This window comes from Rattus rattus, chromosome 8 (assembly GCF_011064425.1).
Source record: "Rattus rattus isolate New Zealand chromosome 8, Rrattus_CSIRO_v1, whole genome shotgun sequence".
NCBI classification, from domain to species: Eukaryota; Metazoa; Chordata; class Mammalia; order Rodentia; family Muridae; genus Rattus; species Rattus rattus.
In genome coordinates, this window is record NC_046161.1 from 55,311,740 (window position 1) to 55,320,999 (window position 9,260).

Below are 9,260 nucleotides of genomic sequence, written 5' to 3' on the forward strand. Positions count from 1 at the left end.
GGGAATAGATCTCCCTTTAATCCTATACTTAAAGTGCAGGATTCTGCTCCCCGGTGAGACAATGAAATTAATCTGCCACTAATTTTCTGTTTGCCAACTCTGGGTTGCTCTGTCTCCAACTCAGCTCCTCCAACTGACTGTCTTGAGTCCCAGGAAACAAAGACTTAATCTCTCCTCTGGCCTCATTGATTCTAAGCTGTCAAAAACCGAATCCTATCGGTATCCTGCCCAACTGGTCTGGAGAAGGAGAACGGAAGGAGGCCTCTCCCCAGAGGCCATGGATTCTAGGACTAGCCCCTGGATTAGGGACTCCATGTTCTGTTGGCGTGTCTTGAGTTGCAGAGTACAAGGTGAAAGATGACTAACCGGTCTCCTCCTTGGGAACTGGGTGGCAGGGGAAGCTCTGGAGGTAGAATGCCAAGCTCTGTTGGGTCCCCACTCTCTGAAATGCAGAGGGTGGAGTCATGACCCACCACCTTCTCACCTCTGTTCTCAGAGCTGAAGGTCCTAACCATGCTGGCTTCTGCTCTTTCTGGAGCATGGTGGGATCTAACTGAGCAAGTCCCCTTTCTTCACCATCCTTCCTCCTGCGTTGGACAAGACCTCCCTCAGTGTCCTCACCACGGACAGCTCACAGTTTCCACAGCACAGGCTGGCAAAGACGGTTGATTCACTTGAAGCCATAGGAGCATGAGACTTGGGGGAAGCTAACTGGGAGAGTGTTAACCTCCCAGGCATGAGGACCCGAGTTGGTTCTCCCAGAACCCAAGCTGAAAAGAAGGCTAGGCACAGTGGGTGGCAAACACTTGTAATCCCTGAATTGGCAAAGCAGAGGAGGGAGATCCCTGGCCTGGCTGAGCAGCCAGTCTAGCCTTTCTGGAGTGTGTCTAACCTGCATGGGGAGTTCTAGGCTAGCGAGAGACCATTTCTAAAAACGAGGCGGGTAATACCTGAGGAATGACAAGCTGACGTTGTTTATGGACTTCTATATGCACATACATTGGTTGGCACACACACACGCACACACACACGCGCACACACACACACATACATGAACATGTACACACACATATACACATGTACACACATACACACATTATACACATACACACACATACATACACATATACACATGTACACACATACATACGTGCAGAAGTAGGCGATATAAGTAGATGCTCAGTAAATAGGACCTACTGTCCCTGATTCTGGGATGCCAACCCCACCCTTTTCACAGAAGAATACCTTTCTGTGACTTCAGGGCTCCTTCAGGGGAGGGTCCTCCTCCACAGAACCCTCTCATTCCAGGGCTCCCTGGAGCCAAGAAACAGAACCCCACTAAGGTTGTGCTTCTTCTCACTGCAGAGAAGGAATCAGAGCTGTGGTGGTGATGTCATCCTGGGCCGTCAGGAGGATTAGTTGAGATTACTCTCATTAAGGGCTTAGCATGAGGCATCACCTGGAGTACATGGTAAGTAAATGTTACAATAAATGCTATAATGTGTGGTTACTACGGTTCATTGTTAGCAACTGTGTGCATTGTGTAGCCTGGCCCCTGCCTTTGAACTCCTCAGAGGCAGACCTCTGGAGCCCACCTGCTAGGTGAGAGCAAGGAACCATGTAGCAGGGATGACTAAACGAAGGAAAAAGGCCAGTCCTGGGCATAGACCGGTCTCAGGACCCCACCCAGCATGGTGTCCCTGTAGGCTACCTCTTGGGCCCTCTCTAGGAGTCAGAGTACATGCTTGGCAAGTCAGCCTTACTGTATGTCTGTCATAGATGAGGTACTAGTGGTGGACATAATCACATCTCTCCCACAATTCCAGGCGCTCCCTCCAAGCATAACAAAGTATCATGAAGTGGGGATGGGGGTGAGGTTGGGGTGGGGTGTTGGGGGTTGAGGATTGGGGGTAGGTATACCTTGAAACCATCTGTTTCCGCCTCGTGTTTAGGCTTGAGGGGACTGATGAGCAGAGAGGCTGTCCACCTGACTGGTCTGCAGCCAAACAGCAAGTAAGAGGCAGAGTTGGAATTGGCCAGAGAGTCTCTAGATTCTCACTGCAAGTCTTTCCCTAATCTTGTCCCCAAGTGCCACCACAATTAGGGCACACTTGTCAAACCGAGTGCTGGATACTGTGCTGGCTTTTGCAATGTTAGTGCATTCCTGGAAGGAGATGACACGGATGTCCCCATTTCACAGAGGAAAACACCTGATCCAGATCACAAGGCCAGGAGAAAGCTGGGGTGCATCCTGTACTTATCCGACTCTATGGTCAGTGCTCTTTCCAGCCTCCTCTCTAGGGACAGGTCACAGCTGAGCCCAGCCCTGAGTGTGTGGGATGCATGGGGGCTGCCAGCTCTGCATGAGTAGTTTTCTCTCCCAACTGTGGGCAGACCTTGAGGACCGTGGGGACAAATTCCCTGAGGTCTGACTAGGGAGGCTCTTTTCCCTCCCTGTCCTGAGGCAGGTCAGCCTGCACAGGCAGATCCTACGCCTGCCAGACTTATGGGGCAGCAGAGACCAGGCCCTGCAGCGGCCATGAGCCTCTGGCTGGTGGTGTCAGGAAAGGAAGAGGCAGGAAGTGGTCTGTGGGAGCAGAGACTAGGCCTCTGATGTGCCATGTGGCTCTGTCTGAGGTTTCTGCTTGGGAACCTGACTCATGTGGACACAGCAAGCTCCTTCATGATGTCCCCAGGGGACTAATTAGAGTAATTACAGGCCAGCATGGAGGCCAGGATGTGTTTAAAGGGGAGAATGAATGGGCTGCCTCAGGGCTCTGTGGTTTCTTCAGGCCAGTGGGCAGAGAGCATGGGGAGAATGGGTGTGCTCAGACTTTCTGGGCTGAACTGCCCAAGGAAACTGTGGGACTGCTTTGTGCTCGGCCTGTTCACAGTCTCTCTACTTTATTCTGACTTGTGAGTGAACTCCAAGAGCCCCTGGCTTCCGCAGGCCCCATGTCCAGCTCTGAGAACTAGATGACTGTCGACTGTCCCTTGTTCCCAGGGAAGTACATAGCCAAGGTTGCAAAATAGCTGGAGGGATGCCCAGGTTAGAGGGAAAACTCCTCTCAGGTATGTCCTGAGGGTGTTGCCAGTCCCTGCCTACCCCAACACCCTCCCTTGTGTCAATTTCTTCTGGGGTTTAACTCCGAAGCCACCTGCTATGCCCAAGGGACACGCGATGTCTTTTCCAGATTGTTCTGGAGGAAGAGTCTGCATGCTTCTGCATGGGCACCCTTGTTTCTCCCAAAGGGCCTCTTATGACCACCCCTGCCCCCATAATCTGTCTGCCTCCTTTCAGATCCCTGGAGAACCTAACAGAACCAAAGGGACCTTATTGGACAAGCAGTGACATTTTGGAGAACTTCAGGAAGCTTTGCCAGAGAGCAGTGGTAGGTGAGGAGGCCCAGCTCTCTTACCACTTTTCCAGGCAAAGGGATTCCTGTGCTCCACGTGTTGGAAGGAAGTCTTGCCTCCATGAGACAAGTCCCGTTATCCCTGACTGAGCTTATCCATCCTATTTCTTTTTAAATTACATTTATTTTTATTTAGTGTGTGTGTGTGTGTGTGTGTGTGTGTGTGTGTGTGTGTGTGTGTGTGTGTGTTGGGTGGGATGCAGTATAACATAGCATGCAATTTCTGGGAGTCAATTCTCTTCAGAAGATGGGTTCTGGAGGTGGAATCTGGTTCTTCAGACTTGGTGGCAAGTAACTTCTGAACCATCTTGCTGGCCCTTACCCATTTATTGAGGACACACACACACACGCACACGCACACACACACACACACACACACACACACACACACACACACGCACACACACCCTGCCACATGACGGCAGAGTTAGAAGCAGAACTGAGGTGTCTGGCCCTGCGCTCCTGGCTCTTTACCTGCTAGAGCTCTGAGCAGGGCTGAAAGAGGCTATTCCAGCCTTGAGCTTGTGGTGTGTGTGTGGGGTGTGTGTGTGTGTGTGTGTGTGTGTGTGTGTGTGTGTGTGTAAGACACACCCCTAGAGGCCCTTGTGAATGGGGCTTACTTGTGTGCAGGTAAGGAAGAGAGATCAAAGGGGACCCAGAATCCCTGTTAGCTGGAAACTCTCAGGAGCATCAGCAGGTGTCTCTCTCGTGCCAGGGACAGGGCGCCCGCCAGCCCCTGGAGCTTAAGACTCTAGAGGAAACCAGGAAGGGCAGAAGAGCTGCAGATGCATGTCGAGCTGAGCAAGCTCTGCTCTGAAAGTCTTCCTGCACAAGAGCAAAGCATCATGGGCAGACAGTTTGGACATGAACAGTCTGAGGATCCATCTTGCTGAGTGGAGACTGGGACACATCCCCAGTGCTGCTCCGGGCTCCTGTTCTCCTCTAGCTTCTGAGGCTGACATGAGACAAGTTTGCCAGCCACTGAGTGAGGGTAGAAACTGAGCTGTCTCCTGAGATTCACTTCAGGGGAGTCTGGGGTGCAGCTGGAGTGAGGTCACTGGAACCCCAGCTGCCCATGGTGGATTTTAGCCTCCAATGGGACCTTTGTCTACATAACCCTTCCTGGTTCAGCATTTGGTCCTGTGGGGGGGGGGAGGCTTCTCTCTGGCTGCTGGCGGTGATGGAGGGATGGTGGGTGGGTGTCCTAGGGACCCTGGGTGAGTGGAGATGGATCCAGCTGTTTCCTTCTGCTCCTTCCAGTTGTGGTCAGAAGACAGTGGTATGAGAGCATACAAGGAAAGAGAACTATGGCGGTCTGACTGAGGTGAGAGGACATGAGCTTCAAGAGAGGCACATTTGAAGACAGAAGCCCAACCAACTGGACTGCAGACTCTGTCCAGAACATTTTACCATACCCATCAAGATGGCCTCTGGGCAAGCAGTTCTCTCCCACACCAGCATCCCTGCCTGCCCTCTTTAGGCAGCTGGGATCCCCCAGCCCCACTTCTCTCAGCTCTCATCAGAATCATCTGTAAGAAAAGACATCACCAGGCAACTCCCGTGGAAGCCTGCAGTGGCTCCCATCTTCCGGAACTCGGGGCCTCCCTCTTCAATTCCCTCTTCTTTGTCTTCTGTGTCATCAACTGGACTTCAAGTCACCCTGGGAACCCCTAAATACCGTTCTCTCATCTCCCAATGCTGTCTAGTCTAGGGTTGCCAGATAAAATAGAGGTGGACTTTCAGGCCTAAATTTTAGATAGAAAATAATGTCTTCCTTAGTTCTCATGTGTTGCAAGTGCCATGTTCATGGTTCTGCTGAAGTCCAAATGCAAGTGTACACCATGCCCTGGTTCTTACTAAAATCTCATTTCCCCATCCACCCCTTCACACCCACATATCCCTTAACTCAGGCTGTTGGGAGCAAGGTGGATTTAATTTTAAATATGTTTATTTAAATAAGGTATTTAATTTCAAATAAATGTATTTACTTTAAATATGTTTTTCAGTACTGGGGATCGACCCCAGAGCCTCACACGTTAGCAAATTCTCTCGTGTTGGTATTTTCCTCTCCCTTATTCACTCCTCCTCTATTTATTTTTCTAAAAAAATTATGAATTAATTCACTTGTTTTCTGTGGGCTGTCCTGGGGCCCACATTCTGGCACCCTCCCTGCCCTCTGGTGACCCGGAAACTGAGAGTTTTAGAACAAGTGTGAAGACAGTGTCTTAAGTGAGGAAATCTGGGTTCATTGGCATCACATGGGGGGGTTGACTAGTGAGACCCTGCTGTCTAGGGTTCCAAGGCCACTTGACCTGGAATGTGGGGATTTGGGGCCCCATCCTGAGGTATGTGCTGGCCAAATGAGTGTCAATCACAGGCCCACTTGGCAGGCATGCAATTTGAGGTTATGGTCACTAGGGGTCAGGCTTGCACGTCGGTGGCTAAGCTCTGGTTTTGCCATCTTCAGGAGCCTCCAGGCTGAGCAGGAGGGACAGTGGAGTTTTTTTCCTGTAGATTCTGTGGCCTGCAGATCCAGACAGAGGTGGCTAGTTCTTCTCTGTCTTCACATGATCCTTCATCCCCTCTGCAAGCTTCCTCTCCCGCCCTTTATTTCAGATGATCTTGTGGGTAGGTGACTGGTTCCTGGGAGAGACTTGGGTTCTAGTTTCCAGTCTGCCTCTGTGAATGTCCTTAGTGGGTCAGGTGACCTCCTGGACCTTGGTTTCTTCATGTGTGAAATTGGGGTGCCGAACAGTCTGGAGCTCAGGATGGCAGGGTGACTTCTGTAGCCCTTGTCAGACTGCCTCATAGTGGGAACAGATATGGGATAGGAAGACTGGAGAAGAGTGCATGATGGGAGTTGCTGTGAGATACATTATCTGGTCTCTTACCTAGCTGTGGCTGTATGCACAGGCTTTGGAGGAGGGGGCATAGCTCAGAGAGGGGGCTTTACTAGATTGGGGTCATATAGCCATATGAGTCAGTGCCCATGGCAGGTAAGAGCTAGCTGTCGAAGATGAAGAAGACCAGTGCAGGTGTGGCCCTAAGTCAGGCCACAGCACGCACACCTTGTTGGGCTGCTGGGATTTCCGGTGTAGTTCAGTGCATTCCCTGTGTGCTTGCTGGGCCCCAGGAATTTTTCTCTGTGGGCATATCTGCCTTCAGGGCAGGGTAGTAAGTACCAGGACACCATAGTGCTCAGCTCAGATACAAGAAGAGCATGCAGAAAGCTCTCAGCATAAGCTCAGGGTTGTCAGCCTCTTACAAGACACTGTGTAAAATAGCCAATTAGTGTTTTTAAAAGTGTTCAACATCCCTAGTTATCAGGGAAGTGCAAATTAAAACTACTTTAGGAGTGCTTGCTGTTCTTGTAGAGGACCCGGGCTCAGTTCCCAGCACCCATACGGCAGCTCACAAGGAACTATAACTCCAGTTTCAGGGGATCCAACTCCCTCTTCTGGCCTCCACAGGCACTGCACACATGTGGCACACATACATACATGCAAGCAAAACACACATGCAAACAAAAATAAATCTTGAAAGAAAAAGCCCTACTTTGAGACACCTGCTTGCCTCAGTCAGAAGGGCTATGATCAAGAAATCTGACCGCAAAGGCTGGAGAGGAAGGGAAGGACCGTTCTTTACTGTTGGCGGGAGTGCAAATTAGCCCAACCATTATGCAAATCAGCTTGGACTTTTCTCAAAAAAAAAAAAGTTGAAAATAAAACTATCACATGTCTCAGCTATAGCATTCCTGGAACTCCAAAGCCCTTCATATCCTACCACAGAGACACTTGCATACTCACATGCATGCCCATGTGCACACCATTGCTATGCTTACAATAACAAGGAAGTGGAACCAGCCTATGCGTCCATCAACAGATGAGTGGATAATGGGCTCTGGCACATATGCATGATATATACAGTGATAAAGAAAGGTGAGGCCATAGAATTTTCAGGAAAATGGGAGGATCTAGGAAGTATAATGTTAAACAAGGTGACCCAAACTTAGACAGAAAACACCTTTTCCTTCATACGTGAACGCATGCACAGGCATGACGTGGGTAAAATCTAAAAGTCTAGAGAGAAGGCCAAGAGAAGTGATGTTGGGTAATGAGAAAGGACAGGGGTGAGGACACATGGCGCTTGAAAGGGGAGAGATCAGAGGCAGCCACAAGGGAGGGAGAGGCACTGCATGCATGGTGTGGCTGGGGGCGAGATTCACACTTTGTCAGAAGATATCCTACTGGTTTCTAATGCATTCTGTGCTACTTTAAAAACAGAACCATGCACGGCCACGTGCTGGCTGCTTGAGTAGTGAAATGGATTCTGCTGGGCCTTCACCAGAGAGTTTTACCTTCCTCACCCTAGGTAAAACATACCTCTCTCTAGGTAGGAGACATTCACTCCTCTCTGACTCCAGCTATGTGGGCAGCTAGTTGCTCTTGGAAGCCCCAGCCTGTGGGGGTGTGGGGGTGGGGGAGACGGTGGAACTGCCCCTGCAGCGCCTATACAGAGCCAGCCCCACCTCTCACTGGGTTGTCCCCTTTGTTTCCCATCTGAAGAACGACTTCTCACCCACAGTTGCATCAATCTGTCCACAGACAAGTGAATCATGTCGCAAGCTGTGGTTCTGTCCTGTGCCCTATGCTCTGGTGATGGGCTGGCTGGGCCAGGCCTCTGGTGGGGGAGCGGGGCTGACTGTTTTGACTTGGACCTGGCAGAGGGAAGCGAAGGCCAGGAGGTGTTGGGGAGTAGCTGTGAGCTCCTGTTGAACTCAGCCAGTGACCTGTGTTTGGATCACCCAGTGAACTTTCTGGCCTGTTCATCCTGTAGCTTCACAGCTAGCATGGCAGGAAAGGGCAGGCTTGGCTGAGTTGCTTCCTTTTTCTCTATCTGGCACTCCTGGCTTCACTTCTCCTTCAGCTGACACACAGTGGCCATGGCCTGAGGGTTTCCAACCACAAGGCCAGTTTCTTCTCACTTTCTGCTTCTAAGGTACAACCGAGGTTTGGTGCGCCACACAGAGGGGAGGGTCTGTCTGCTGGGTGTCTGATGGCCCTTCCCGGAGGCAGAACTTAGTGTCCTTCCTCTCCAGAGACAGGATTCTACCCATCAGCGTGTGTGTGTGTGTGTGTGTGTGTGTGTGTGTGTGTGTGTGTGACTCCGGGGTACCATCCAGCATGACATCCACCATAAACAGGCACCGGGCCCAAGGGTGCATGGAAAACCATCCAGGCAATGTCTCTAAGGGGGGCATGGCTGGGATCTGAGTGGGAAGAGGGATGGGGTGGAGGGAGCAGCAGGTGCCAGGGGTGCAGAGAACTTGGTCTCTCTGGGGAATGACTAATTTAATGTGAGGTGACTGTGACACTGTCGGGAGATTGGGTGAGAAGACATTTAGGATGCTAAAGCAAAAATACTCGATTGCGAAAGTGACCGCGATGAATTGGTGCTTGGGCAGGGGCTTGGGTTCAGTTCCAACGCTGTGGTGGTTTGAATAGGAACGGCCTCTGTAGACTCATTTGTTTGAATGTTTGGCCACAGGGAGTGGCACTGTTAGGAGGTGTGGCCTTGTCGGGGTGGGTGTGACATTTTGTAGGAAGTGTGTCACTGTGGAGATGGGCTGTGGGGTCTCCTATGCTCAAATCATGCTATGTGGCACACGGTCTCCTTGCTGCCTGCAGGACACGATGTGGAGCTCTCAGCTCTTCCTCCAGCACCACGTCTGCCTGGACACCGCCATGCTTCCCACCGTGATGATAATGGACTGAACCTCCGAAACTGTAAGCCAGCCCCATTAAATGTCTTTCTTTCCAAGAGTTGTGGCCATGGTGTCTCTTC